We start from the raw sequence: 14506 nt of genomic DNA on the forward strand, positions 1-14506 counted from the left end.
CTTGGATGGACCTGAATCTATAGGTTGTTGGCCTTAAATATCATAGCTGGGTGGAGCCAGATGGCAGGTTGGGCATTTCCTAAGTTCAGTGTTTCTCAGCTGTGACAGATTCACTCTGTGTGCAGCATCTACCTGGGCCTGCCTTTTCACCCTGCTGTGGCTTTGGTGGGGGCAAAGGGAACCACGCAAACAGGAAGCTCATGCTGCCTGCTGTGCCGGAAGTAATAAACTGTCTAAATCCATTTGGACTAGTTATCTCCTTCCCAGCAAAATCTATGAAAGTGTGGCAAGCCAGCCTAGGGACTGCTTAACTGCATGCCAGTCCAGAGGAAAAAGTGCAAAATATCCCTAATTGTGCCCCTTTCGGCGTCCCCAAGTTTATTAGTATAATAAGAGTTCTTTTCTAGATCTTGGAAAATTGAAGTGTGTAAATGTTCCAGGAAGGGCTCTTTAGGAAAATATATAACTGTCTCAGTTATCTATATTTGGACAACGTGGTTAATTCATTTAGACATAAATTTGGCAAACTTATAAGTGAATGTTTTCCTGTTCTTGGTCATCCTTCCCTTTCTCCCCAACCTGCCACATTACCAAACAAAATTGTTTTCTGTTACTTTAAAAACACCCTTAAAGTAGATATAGATTTTCAGGAGCTGAGCTTCACATATTTAGAAAAGAAAATATTTTGTCTTACATTTGACAAATTTTCTAATTGCATATGCTTGTTATTTGCTATGTCATGCCACATTTTATTAGGTGAAGTAACACGGGGACAGAGACTGCTATGTATGACACATCTCATAAGAAGAATACCTGGGAAATTGAAAAAAATTCTACTGTCTTCAAAAATTATGATCCTGGTAGAGATAACTCATTTTATGCTGAGGGATTTTTTTGCGGTACGCGGGCCTCTCCCGTTGCAGAGCACAGGCTCCGGGCGGACAGGCTCAGCGGCCATGGCTCACGGGGCCAGCCGCTCCGCAGCATGTGGGATCTTCCCAAACCGGGGCACGAACCCGCGTCCCCTGCATCGGCAGGCAGACACCCAACCACTGCGCCACCAGGGAAGCCCTCATGCTGAGGGATTTTAAATGGTCATATTTATCTTCGAGGCATTAGGAAAGCTTTGGAGCACAACTCACCGACTTTTCTAACAGAGTTTTAATAGGGATAGAAAATAGTTCCAAATTAGTGCCTTTGTTAAATACTTTAATAGGGATGAAATATAATATAAAAGTTACTATGTGGACAGAAATAATAAAATTATTATTCAAACTCAAAAGTTCACTAAAAGTAAATCATAGTATTTCAACTCTCTTGAGTACAAGAGAACTATGATTGCATGCTTCCTTGTGGATAATGTGCCAGTTTTCAACAGAAAAAAATGTACTAAAATTTAAAAACGAGGCATAGAACATGAGGTAGATACAGGAAATTAATACCTGAATATAATTATATGCACATTGGATGAGAAGAAAGTAGACTACTTAGAGATTCATTATAAAATAATATGTGTTAAAAATAGAAAGAAGGAAAATCATTACTCATGGTGAGTAACTGCCAAAGTAAAATGAATATAAATTAAGAGTAACTGTGAAAGTTACTTGTTAACAGCTTGTAGAGCTCTCCCTTTTGATAGGTAAGTGATATAATCCTACTCATAGCAGTAAATAAAAGCAGTACCAAATTCCTTTAGGGAAGAAAGCAAACAACTATTTAAAAATTTGAGGAAAAAATCCAGGGTTAATGGTAATTTTGGGTTAATGGTAATTTTGGTAATTTTGCTTCGTTCTCTGCGATTAATATACTGGGGCCTTCAAGGGGTAGCCTGGTGGCAGGAAGACCAAGGTGGTGACACAACGAAGTCTGTATTGGATGCATGTCTCACAGCTATCGTTATTCCATATCACCTTAGGATTTCAGGCTTTGGGTCCCTCTTGCTGATATCAAACAATACTTACATTTGGAAATCTTAGCTGGCCTCTTTTAATTCGAACTCAAGTAAGCATCCAGCTTGCTGTATGACTTTTTAGACACCTGGAAATATTCAGTAGCTTTATTACTTACTTCTCAAGACAAAAACGCTTTGTATTAAAAATGAGAAAATATCCCCTTCTACTGCCAGTGTATTCATTTTGTAAACACACGAGTTCCCTTTGATTTCTGAGTGAGTCTTCCATTATTTAAATTTGACACATGAAGATCTTTAGCGCCCTTGTTAGCCCCACTCTTACAAGCCATGACTTCTCTGAGGGTTGATAGAAGTGGACTCAGAATTGCCCAATCTAGATTTTTCCATAGAAAAAAGACTTTCTTTCCTTACAATGTTATGGCACTACAGAAATAAGTATCTACGTATATAACAGTAAAAACCCTGTGGCTACATTCCCGTAAGTATTGACCATCTTGTTATAACAGGAGCTCTGCCAATTTAGAGCAAATAAATTAGAGTCACCCAACTCTCTTCCCACAAGTTCTCCTTAGTGACATAATTGCAGGAAACTTTATCTCTTTTAAAAAAGATAAAGCAGACATCTCGCTATCAAGAACATTGTATTTCTCTATTTAAAATATATAGCCAATTTATCATCAAAATTAGATCTGATTCATGCCATCCTATATCCAACAAGAACTAATTATAGTAAGGGTTATTAGTAAGGAAATGATGGGGCATACGGGAGGGAGAAAGAGCTAGGAAAGTATTTTTTCTAATCAAATTTCAGTTCCCTGTGACCTACAGATATAACTCTGCACTTAAGTCTTTGATTACGATGGGTTTTGAGATTTTATTTCTGACAGAATGTAAAATATGGAGCTTTGAAAAGAAATCTTCCTGACTTAAAAAAAGTCTGGTAGGTTATAATACTCCTGTGATTTTTTTCTAATAATGTTTTTAATATGTAAAGTGCAGTTAGTAGAACACATTTAATTTTACTCAGTAAAGGTTTTACCACCTTCTGTTAACATATTGGCTCTTACTTCCCTGGATAATAATTTTCGTTTGATGAACATCTATGTTTAGTTGGAGCTCTGTGGACTTAAAAAGTCAATAACCTTAGTCAGGAAAATTATATCTCTAGGTAGAAAATTCACGCATTTTGGATACCTACTTGTTTTTACATGATTTGTCTAATTTTTTTGCGACCATAGCTCTGAAGTAGGTATTGTTTTCATACCTAACAGTGAACAAAACCCAGACTCAAGAGATAAAGTGACTTTACCAAGCTAAGTGATGGAGACTTGATTCAAGGTCACATATTCTGATTTTAAGTCCAGTGCTCTTTCCATGATTTCATAATGTTCCACAATAATTGGAGGTTTGTGGTTGTTTCAAGCCATGCACTTTTAGAAGAAAGGTGATTAAATTCTCCAGGGAGAAGCTTCTATCAATTGTTTTTGAGAGACTAAAACCACACGGGAATCTTTTCCTCCACAACTTAATGAATGTTTTATAGACGAAAACTTTTCCAGGTTGTGGAGTGTGAATCAAGGCAAATAGGGACAAATGACACTCCTGAGAGCAAGAGGCAGGAGAATGTGGTAAAATATGACAAGGTAAAATGCCAGACCTTCAGATGACCCTGGAGAGTGTCACTGTCTGGGAAGGTGAGAAGTTGAGTCATTGTGGCCAAATGTACAAAATAAGCATCTTTTGCTAAACCACGAGGGTCACCCTGACATAACTAACTGACATAATGCTACCAATCTTGAGAGATAAATAGTAAGCAGAAATGATAGATTTTCACCTAATTTCCCCCAAAGCTGCACTAGAACTGGTTATAGAAATCTCAGTGAATTCAGGGGCAATGTGGTTCTCTGCCACATGAACTTTGTGACATCATCCCACAATATACCACAGTAATTAAAAAAAATAAATGATTGTAGGTACACCTACATGTCTCTGAGCTTATCCCTGAACCCTCTCTGCAGACATAGGTTTGCGGCTCTAATGGATTTGTCAATTCCCTGCTGGAAAGAAGCTGAAAAGCTAGTGAAAAACTGTATCATTTTCAATCTTTTAAATGGCTTTTAGGTCTATGCTAATAAATTTTGAAACCGTACTTCATAATTTTTTGTTCAAACACATAATTCTTCTTATTTTGTTTACAGTCTCAAGAGTCTTAGCATAAAATGCTATTTTCATCATTCTAGACCCTTTAGAAAAATTACCTGCCAGTTTGAATTAAAGGTAGCTTTTTAAAAAATATTGTAAGAAAAACCTTGTTGTTCAGAAGTACTAAACAAGCCATCAACTTTTTGTTCAGATACTTTTAAAATGTACATGGGAGGATAAAAAAACAAACAATAGAGTTATATTTAAACTATTTTGTACTCTAATACTATGTTACTATGTGAATAATTTTATTTGTTATAAGTTATGGTATAGAGATCATGGAAAACATTCAGGAAGGTAACATGGTACAATGAAAAGTATGCCGCACTAGATTCAGGTCATTCTAGGTTCATTTCTGTTTCTTAGTTTCACAAACTTAACTGAGTCATTCAATCTCTTAGTTTCACATTTCTTGTCTGTGAGTGGGTATAATAATATTTGCCTCCCACACCTTATTATTTACAATGGTGTGTTAGTTTCTGCTTTATAACAAAGTGAATCAGATATAAATATATATAGATCCCCATATCTCCTCCCTCTTGCGTCTCCCTCCTTCCCACCCTCCCTATCCCACCCCTCTAGGTGGTCACAAAGCACCAAGCTGATCTCCCTGTGCTATGCGGCTGCTTTCCACTAGCTATCTATTTTACATTTGGTAGTGTATACATGTCCATGCCACTCTCTCACTTCGTCCCAGTTTACCCTTCCCACTCCCCATATCCTCAAATCCATTCTCTACGTCTGCATCTTTATTCCTGTCCTGCCCCTAGGTTCTTCAGAACTTTTTTTTTTTTCTTAGATTCCATATATATGTGTTAGCATACAGTATTTGTTTTTCTCTTTCTGACTTACTTCACTCTGTATGACAGACTCTAGGTCCATCTATCTCACTACAAATAAGTAAATTTTGTTTCTTTTTATGGCTGAGTAATATTCCATTGTATATATGTGCCACATCTTCTTTATCCATTCATCTGTTGATGGACACTTAGGTTGCTTCCATGTCCTGGCTATTGTAAATAGTGCTGCAATGAATATCGGGGTATATGACTTTTTTGAATTATGGTTTTCTCAGGGTATATGCCCAGTAGTGGGATTGCTAGGTCATATGATAGTTCTATTTTTAGTTTAAGGAACCTCCATACTGTTCTCCATAGTGGCTATATCAGTTTACATTCCCACCAACAGTGCAAGAGGGTTCCCTTTTCTCCACACCCTCTCCCCTGTATCACTTGTAAGATTGATGAACCTGATTCTCTAGAAATAAGAACAAAATCTCTTATCTTACACAGTTTCTGGGTGTCAGGGATCTGGGAGAGAGAGGCTTAGCTGGAGTGGTCTGGCTCAGGGTCTTTCATAAAGTTGCAGGCAAAATGTTGTCCAGGGCGTCAGTCATCTTAAGCCTTGCCTGCGACTGGAGAATCAATTTCTAAGAAGGTTTACTCTTACATCTTTTATTGATGGCCTCAATTCTTCATGGATATTGACAGAAGGCCATAGTTTCTGCCACATGGACCTCTTCTAACAGTATCATAGCTGGCTTCTCCAAAAGGAAGTGGGGGAGATGTGTGTGGTGAGAGAAAACAGAAGGTTCATGATCTTAACTAAACACAGTAAATGAGCTTGGTTTTATTCCAATAATCTTTCGTTTAAAAAAATCAGCCAGCTGTATTTGTCCTATGGGGCATAGTTTGTGACCTCTTCTCTGCATGCATTTCAGTTCTCTGACTTGCTGGTCTAGAACTCTCTCAAAGAAGGAATTAAAGTTGATTGTATACAATTTGTTCTAAGTGATCACAAGTTGGTGCCTGACCTTGGGTTCTTTTCCTAAACATTTATACACCCTGCTTCCAATAATGTAGTCTAGCGCTTTGCACACCTTTGTACTGAGCTCACTGGTTTACAGAATCTATCTTTGCCTCTGTTTGGTCAGTTGAAAAGTTTTTGTTCAGATTTCCTTTTGGACATCTATACTGATCTCAAGAATTGATGTCAGTAATATTGCTTTTTATTGGTGAATTCTTTTAGTACGCTGAAATATGGTGTGCCTGTACCTGGGAATTTGAAGTCATTTAGAAAAGCTAGATTCTCTCATAATCTCTTTTCTCATCATGGACCTCAGTTCCCTTTTTTCCTTATTTTATGCTTCTCTCTTTCAAGTTTATATTCAAAGATGTGTTGGGTAAACTCTGTGCTCTGTTTATCATCCATGAGTATTCCACTGTTCTCAAAGGCATAACCAGGACTCAGGCCACACATCCCCCACCAGTTACTGGTCCTTTCCTTTCCTTTCATCAATAGGCTAGTTTCTTTTAAGAGCACTTTTTACACACTGGCTCCACTTTCCCACCTCCCTTTATTTTGACTTTTGTGCCAATCAACTAGACCAGCACTCCATTAACTAAAACTGCTCCCATTGACAAAGATTGAATGTATTTTTGAAAAATATTTCTTTGGAGGGTAGCCTGTCCAAAATCTCACAATTCTAGGTCCAGATCTGTCCTCAATAAACACCTCACTCAAACCATGATCTTGTCATTGTTTCTCTCTTTCTGTTATTGTGGACAAAGGAATGTCACCCTCCAATATTTACAGGCCCAATACATTTAGGGGATAAATGAAAAGTGGTAACTCAGTAATAGTTCCACAGATGGAAACAAATCTTTCCACCTGAGATGCAGGAAGAATTCAATATAAAGATATTTAAATTAACTATATCTAGTACTTGCCTTCCTGTTTTCAATTCTGGTATTATTCTAGTAGTATCTATTCTAAAATGAGCTGGCAGCATAATTAGATCAAGGAGAAGGGGATGGGAGTTGAGTATTAAAAAAAAATCCAATTTTTTTTTAATATTTAGGAGTTTGAAATATATGTGACTATTGTATTGTTTTATTTGAACATTAAATTTAAAAAAGTATACGAAAATTTAAAATACAGCCACTTTTGCTTGTTAAAATAATAAATGCTAGTCCACTTCAAAAAATTCGGAGAAAGAGGTTCTGACCAAAAGTATTTTGGAATGCTTTTTCACAAACAGCTGCTCTGATTATTCTGATTAGCTAAAGAAGCTATTTATTCTGCTGTGATGATATTTCAAATCTTGCAAGCACCTCGCAATAAAAACCTTGCAAGCACCTCACAATGCTAATGTTAAAACTGCTACACATCTAACTGTACTTTGAAATTTTATTTATTAGAATATTAGAAATACTTAAGAGCAAAGTATCTATTTAAGTCATGTTTTTGTTGCTGTAGTTTATTTATTTTAGATGCAAATACATAATTCATTTTTAAAATGTAGAGTTACTGTCATTCTTTTCTGCTGCTGTGAAAATCCTGTTTAATAATGATATCACCTTGATTTGAAAATTGAGATGTGATATGAAAAATTGTGGCACATTTTTTAAAAAGATAATGGATAGTTAATATAATCTTGAAATTTGCTTTTGAAATGTGACTCCTGGAAACTTAGAGAAAAATGACTATTATAAAGTTAGTTGGAAAACCCCCAAAGCACGTTATCATTTGATATAATTTACTTAAGCTTATGAGGACCTGTTTTGAGGAGGGGTCCCACAAGGATTCCTGTTAGGGCTATTACATCTATCAGGATGGCAGACATGAGGGGATGAAGATGGATATATCTAAATGTTCAAATAATGATATTGGAATATTGTGTGCAATAACGAATCAATAGATTTTCTGCTGAACAAATTGGTGGGCTATTAAAAAGCAAATTTTCGGCAAACTGAGAATAGAAAATAATTATGAAAAACTTTTCAATGCCAAAACCAAATTTTAATTCTGTAAACAGAGATCTACATGCCTAATGGGTGGAGCCTGTCTACTTCAAAGAAATAGAATGAGTGTAGTATAATTTTCCTGAGGACTCGAGATAAGCAGGCTATTTGGATAGAAGGCTATTCATTGTGATTCTCCCCATAAGTCTCTCTATGCTCAGTGAGCAGAGAAAATCTGGGTGATAAGATAAAAGAGGGCAGAAAGAGAAAGATGAAAAAAACAAAATGATCTCCAATGAAGATAATATCAAAACACACTGTAATGGAGAACAGATGAGAGGACTGTTATCTATGAAGCATAACTTGGTTCCAAACACCTTCTATTAAAATTTTGGCTAACATTATTTTTGAAGAGCCAGGCTAATGTAGAAATAATCTGTAGGTCAATTAGCCAAAAGCGAATTCACTAGATGACCTTGCTTCTTTCAGCTGTATTAGCTTTAGTTAAATAGTTTTCATTTTGTCTTTATAACAGCTTTGTAAGTAATGATCAGTTTGTTTCTTCTCTAATTTGCTAAATAATGATCCTTCCTTTCTACTGGAGCTGAGACCAAGGGCCAGAGAGAGGGAAAGACTTGTAAGCATATGGACATGTTTTGATTATAAAGAATTCTTATCAATATATTCTTCGTAAATATATTCTTTTTCTTTATGGATATATTCTTCATGTATATAGTCATTTAAATTTGTATTTATAAGTAGAATTTATATTTAGGAGTAGATTGTTATGAAAATATTTTTCTTAGGAATATATAACTAGTTTTCAAATATTTTAGAATATCAGGAGTTTTATATGTTTAATTTTAATTTTATTAAATTCAATCTCTTTCTCTCTCTCCCTATCTCTCTCTTTTTCCCATACATCAGTTTCTCCTTTTTCTTCCCCTCAATTGCTAGCTCCTTAGAATGGTGTCATGAAGGTGAAATAAGAACCAGCAAACATAGTTAGAAGAAATAAGTAAATTAGGTGAATTAGTACATTGCTTGACTTCTGTGGGGATGCAAACTTGTTGAAAGAAGATTAATTTCTATCATTTCCTAAAGAAAATATAAGGATGATAGGAACTTTGCATATAATAAGAGCAGAATAAATTAAATCATCTAACTTTTAGTACAAGTGCTTGGAATGTGCATTTTTATAGCTGTGTTAGGTCATTCCTTTGTTGGCTACATCACTGTCAAGATTTATGATTTTTTAAACTTTGCAACAGGTTTTTATTTTTGCTTTGTATCTATTATGGTGCTTGAAATCTAAAGAAGTACATTTTCTCTTCAAATTTGCATGTGTATGTAAATATCATTTGTCCGGACTCAGCATACTCAATGCTATGGTTTCTTGGCCTATGTTTCCTCTGAAATCTTCAAGCTTTGTCTGTCTATCCAAGGGCCCTGAGAACATGGAAAATAGTCAGAGTTTATAGTTCTTGGAAAACTAGAAGCAAATAAATTTGGAAAGAAAAATTTAATGCTGCCTCTTCTAACTTTCACACCCAGTTTTGGCTCTGCTTATAACTCAGGCCTGATGCAAAATGCCCTCTCAGAGGAAAACTAACAGCCTTAATTCACAGACTTGATTGGTATTGACCTCAAATTCTTCCCTTTCCATGGTCTTAATCTGGGGGTGGACCTCGAGGACAGATGATGGAATGACTGAATCATTTACGAAGGCCTTGGTGTTATCAAGATTTATGATTTTGATGCAAGATTGATTTAGAGTCTATATTACTATTATGCAAGATTTGTAATTCTGCAGTAGATTTGCCACTTCACCCTGCATCAAATGTGCAGAAAAAAAGAATCTAAAAAAATATATATATATATTCATATATATATATATGAATAGATATCTGTATAACTGAATCACTTTGCTGTACAATTGAAACCAACACATTATAAATTGACCATACTTCAAAAAAAATCTTATGTATTATGCTCTTCTAGAATATGTGTATATGTGTGGTTTTCTCTGAGTATGAAGGAATGCAGTAAGTTAAAAGAGAAAAACGGGTAAAAAATTATATCATGATATTCATATTTGATATATTGCCATTAATAGATATTCAGATGATGCTATTAAATAAGCGAATGCTAAATTTAAGGAAGGAAGGAATTTTCTTTTAGTTTAGTTATTTTCTCTGAGAGATTTAAATAAACCTACAGTAAATGCACACACACACACACACACACACACACAAATGTGTTCCCCAATATTTGTAATAAAATGACCTAATCAGAGCTTCACACCCATCACGTGATTCGTTGTGCACCACTGTGTATAAATGGATCATTTACAGCCTTTTCTGGTGAACTCAATGTGCTGTAGGAACAGGATTGTTTTCTATGCATGCCATGATGTGAGGAAGTTGGAAAGTACTAGGTAGACAACGCTAGTATTCATAATTTTTTCCTCTTTTTTCTACTTCAGGCTTCAGGAATTGTGTGACTGCCTCTTTTACCCTGATGGCCTCAGGAAAAAAATTAAAAAGACCAAAAGTCAGTGAATTAATCTCTTTCCTTTGCCTTCTTAAATAGCTCACTGAAAAGGAGCTGCTTAGCAACACTTAACTTCAGTCAACTTCACAGGGAAAGTAAGCGACTGAACACCATCAGGGAACAATCTGTCTGCTTCCATGCCATCTAGTTAGATGTAGTGAGTGGACAATCTAAACAACAGGTGCAAACACTGTTATTCTGAGAGACTCATTTGGTTACTGAAGAAGGGAGTTAAAGAATGACTGTCATGATGACTAACCTAGAAGTGAAATAGTCTTAGAAAGATGAGTGATAGCCTTCTGCTTTTTTGATTTCTAAGTCTCTGTTACATAGGAGTTCATCTTAAAGTCAGGAGGCAAGAGTTGAAATGATAGGGATCATTTCACTAGAAAAAGGGATGTCTCAAAACTGAAGATATTACTAGAGCCTTACTAACATGGATAATTGAAAGAACACTGGTCTGAACGACTGGAAAAACTGAATTGTGAAATCTATTTAAATAAAGGAAGGTTAGTTCATTTCAGATTCACACAATTATTCAAATAAGCTTAATAAAATATGTCCTTATTAAATTTTCTTATTTATTATCAGATGGACATGATATGTGATCAAGGTATTAGTTTCCTAGGTCTCCAGAAACAAAGTACTACAAACTGTTGCTTAAAGCAACAGAAATTTATTCTCTTGTGTTTCTAGGGGCTAGAAGTCTGAAATCAAGGTATTGGCAGTGTGGGTTCCTTCCAGTGGCTCTGACAGAGAATCTGTTCCATGTTTCTCTCTTAGGTTCTGGTAGTTGCTGGCAATCCTTGGCATTCCTTGTCTTGCAGATGTATCACCTCAATCTCCGCTTTTGTCTTCATACAGTGTTTTCTCTCTTTGTGTCCCTCTGTGTCATAATTTCCATCTTTTCTCATCTTATAAGGATACCAGTCATTGGATTGGGGCCCATACTCATCTAGTATGTTCGTATCTTAACTAATTACATGCACATTGACACTATTTCCAGGTTAGGTCACTTTCTGAAGATCCAGGTGGACGTGAATCTTGCAGGTACACTGCCAACTCAGTATAATCAGTACATTAAGCCATAAGCTTCACTAACCCATGCTAGTGAGTTGTTTGCATACGCAAAGACACCGGCATGTTTTAAATTGTTTCTTAAGAAATGAAATTTGCTATATCTATATATTTTATAACTAATTTCTTAGTGACTCTTTAATATTAATATGACAAATATAAACTTTAGCACATTCCCTCTTTTAATTACCACACACTTCAAATTTATTAAATTAGAACAAATGATTTTATGGTTATAATTATACTTACGATTCATTAGTGTAGCCACCATCTACCTAATGACTCCATATTTTTTTGGAGGATAATAATCTGGCAAAAAGAAAGTGGAATGCAATGAAAATATAATAATATCCAAAGCGATCCTCTTAAACAGCTTATGAACATGATTTATTGTTGATACCAATATATGTTGCTATAATAAAGTTTTCTACCAAGATGCTTTATTACTTCCCTGTGGATATTTGCAATAGTCATGGCTGCTGGAGAAATAAACCATAAGCTATGGCTTAAAGATATCACATTGGGTTTTTCTGATATTTCCTTGTCCTCTAGTATCCTCAGGCTGTCTCTATTTTAAAAGCAAAAGAAATTGACATCCATACTGCTTACTTGGGGAAGTCCACTGGTGCCCTACCCAATATCTTTGATGATTCCTAGGTCATGGGGAGTAGAGGTTACCTTTCATCTATGTCAGTGACAGTCCTTTTCTCTGAAGCTGTTGCTGAGCACTTGCCACTGCTGTCCTTTTTCCCTGACTGGCTTCATCTCATGCTGGACATCATCCCTCTTCCTTCACATTTCCACTGGGTTATCCCATGATTGTCACACCTGGCAGTCCTTTATTGACATTTTAATCATTGCAGAGAGCCTAGGAAAAAACAACAATCACTTTTCACTGTTCCTAGAAACTTCCTGCCCTTATTTATTAACAAGTGGTCTTTCTCACTTGCCATGTCACTTTGGACATGCCCCTCTCCTACCACCATATTACTGGACCTTGTTTTGTTTTCCCACTGTTGCCTTTCTCTTGGGCTATTCTGAAAAACTTCACATTTTCCTTTTAGTTATGCAGACTATTTTAGGTTTTATATATACTTTTTGTCTTAGCTTCTCTTCCCAAATCATACCTTGGGCAATAGTGGAGGTATAAATATGGCAGCTACCTTTCATGCTCAAAGAGGTACACCAAGGTATTTTTCTCGACAAAGAAGACAAGAGAAAACACCTCCTCATATTAGTATTGACATTTCTCTTAGAACCAAAGCCTCTGCCATTAGTGAACCTTAAATTTATTCTTAGACTCTGCTGAAACAACAATGCCTATTTGGCAACCTCAGAAAAGTTAAGGTCTCTCCAGAGCATTGAACCCAAGGGAGTGTTCTGAGGTGTCTCTCTATACTTCATGATCTGCGTGATTGAAGGGAGTTTATATTATAGACAACAGGAATAAAATGGATCTGTGATAGTAGCACAAGGATATCGGGAGGTAGAGGTGAGCTACTTCCAGTACCATGGGACTTACAGAGAGATGCTTTTGAATTTTATGACGTCCATTACTTGGGAGCAGCTCTCTTTAATTATGTGGCTTCCATAACTGTTTTCCTGTCCTTTTACTTGAGGAATAATTTATGCAGAATTTGTCTGCAGTAAAAAACATATGATAAAAATATAAATAAGAATTTGTTTCTCATCATAAGTGTGAGGTGTCATTGTTCATATTTTACAATTAAATAAACAAGAACGCAGAGTAATGAAATTACTCTCCACTCATATTTCATGATTGGCACAGATGACAAATAAGGCCAATGAACCCTGGTTTCTGATTCACTTTTTTCATCTCTTGGGTAAAGTTCATTCTCTCAAGTATGCAAAAAACTTAAGCTGGGCTTCCCTGGTGCACAGTGGTTGAGAGTCCGCCTGTCGATACAGGGGACATGGGTTCGTGCCCCGGTCTGGGAAGATCCCACATGCCGCGGAGTGGCTGGGCCCATGAGCCATGGCCGCTGAGCCTGCGCGTCTGGAGCCTGTGCTCCGCAACGGGAGAGGCCACAACAGTGAGAGACCCGCGTACCGCCAAAAAAAAACAAAACAAAACACTTAAGCTATTTTTTTTTTTTTTATCACAGCAAAGAAACTTATGTAGTAAGGGGAGAATATTTGTAGCCAACTCATTCAGCTTAAGTGGCTAAGGATAAGATATCTTCTAACTTCACAAATAGGAATGTGATCTGGGTCAGTGGATGAGTGAAATTTCTCTGTATTTATATATCCTCTGTTGTCTGAAGTCTTGAAAACTGTACATTGTTAACTAACTTACTACTCTGGATTTTGAAGTGTTTAGGCTATCATTTCCTATCAACCAAATAGTCAGGAATATGTACATAAATTAGTTTAGATTGAAGGAACTGGTCATGGATTGAGATTAATGATATTACTTAGTTTTGCATCATCTTGCCAAAACCATGGGGAGTAACAGTTAAACACAGCAAGAGAATAAGCTGTGACTGAAACGAATAATAAGTATGAGCGGTCTATCACCAAATAAAACTGTCTATAGTAATTATGGCCTCGAGTCTTCTTGCACCATAAACTATTGAAAAGTGTGTTCTCCCAGCTTCAATGGAGCAAGAGACATAGTCTCTTCATAGTTATAATGAGAGGGCTCTTAAATAAGATAACATACGTATAGCACCTAGAACAGTTTCTGGCATTTAGGAGGAGCAAAATAAACTTGAATTTTCTCTTACCATTGCTCATGAGGTTTTTAAACAGGTAATAAAAGAAAACTTTTCATGAGGACTGCAGAAAACATAATAATGCCTTTGAAAACTTTGAGTAAAATTTCAGGATATAGTCAGCCTTTTTAATGAGAATGTTTTGATAAATTAGTTGGTTTTACTGTGCTTTTTATATTACTCAACTAAGATGACACTAAATAAGTCATCTCTTGAGTTAGTATTTTTCACCTTTTAGACACTGATATGGGTAAAATGTTAAATTTGCTATGCATTTACCTAAG

The 14506-nt window shown here is 36.1% G+C and overlaps 1 long non-coding RNA gene across 1 annotated transcript; it reads right to left on the reverse strand.

Moving 5' to 3' along the window:
* Window positions 1-1091: 1091 nt before the first annotated feature.
* On the reverse strand, window positions 1092-12331 carry LOC307191191. Its single transcript, XR_013829632.1, has 4 exons — window positions 12166-12331; window positions 11737-11796; window positions 1962-2037; window positions 1092-1150 (listed from the first exon to the last, which is right to left on the reverse strand). It is a non-coding gene; the product is annotated as an uncharacterized lncRNA (long non-coding RNA).
* Window positions 12332-14506: the final 2175 nt, after the last annotated feature.

This window comes from Stenella coeruleoalba, assembly GCF_951394435.1.
Source record: "Stenella coeruleoalba genome assembly, chromosome: 9".
Lineage (NCBI taxonomy): Eukaryota > Metazoa > Chordata > Mammalia > Artiodactyla > Delphinidae > Stenella > Stenella coeruleoalba.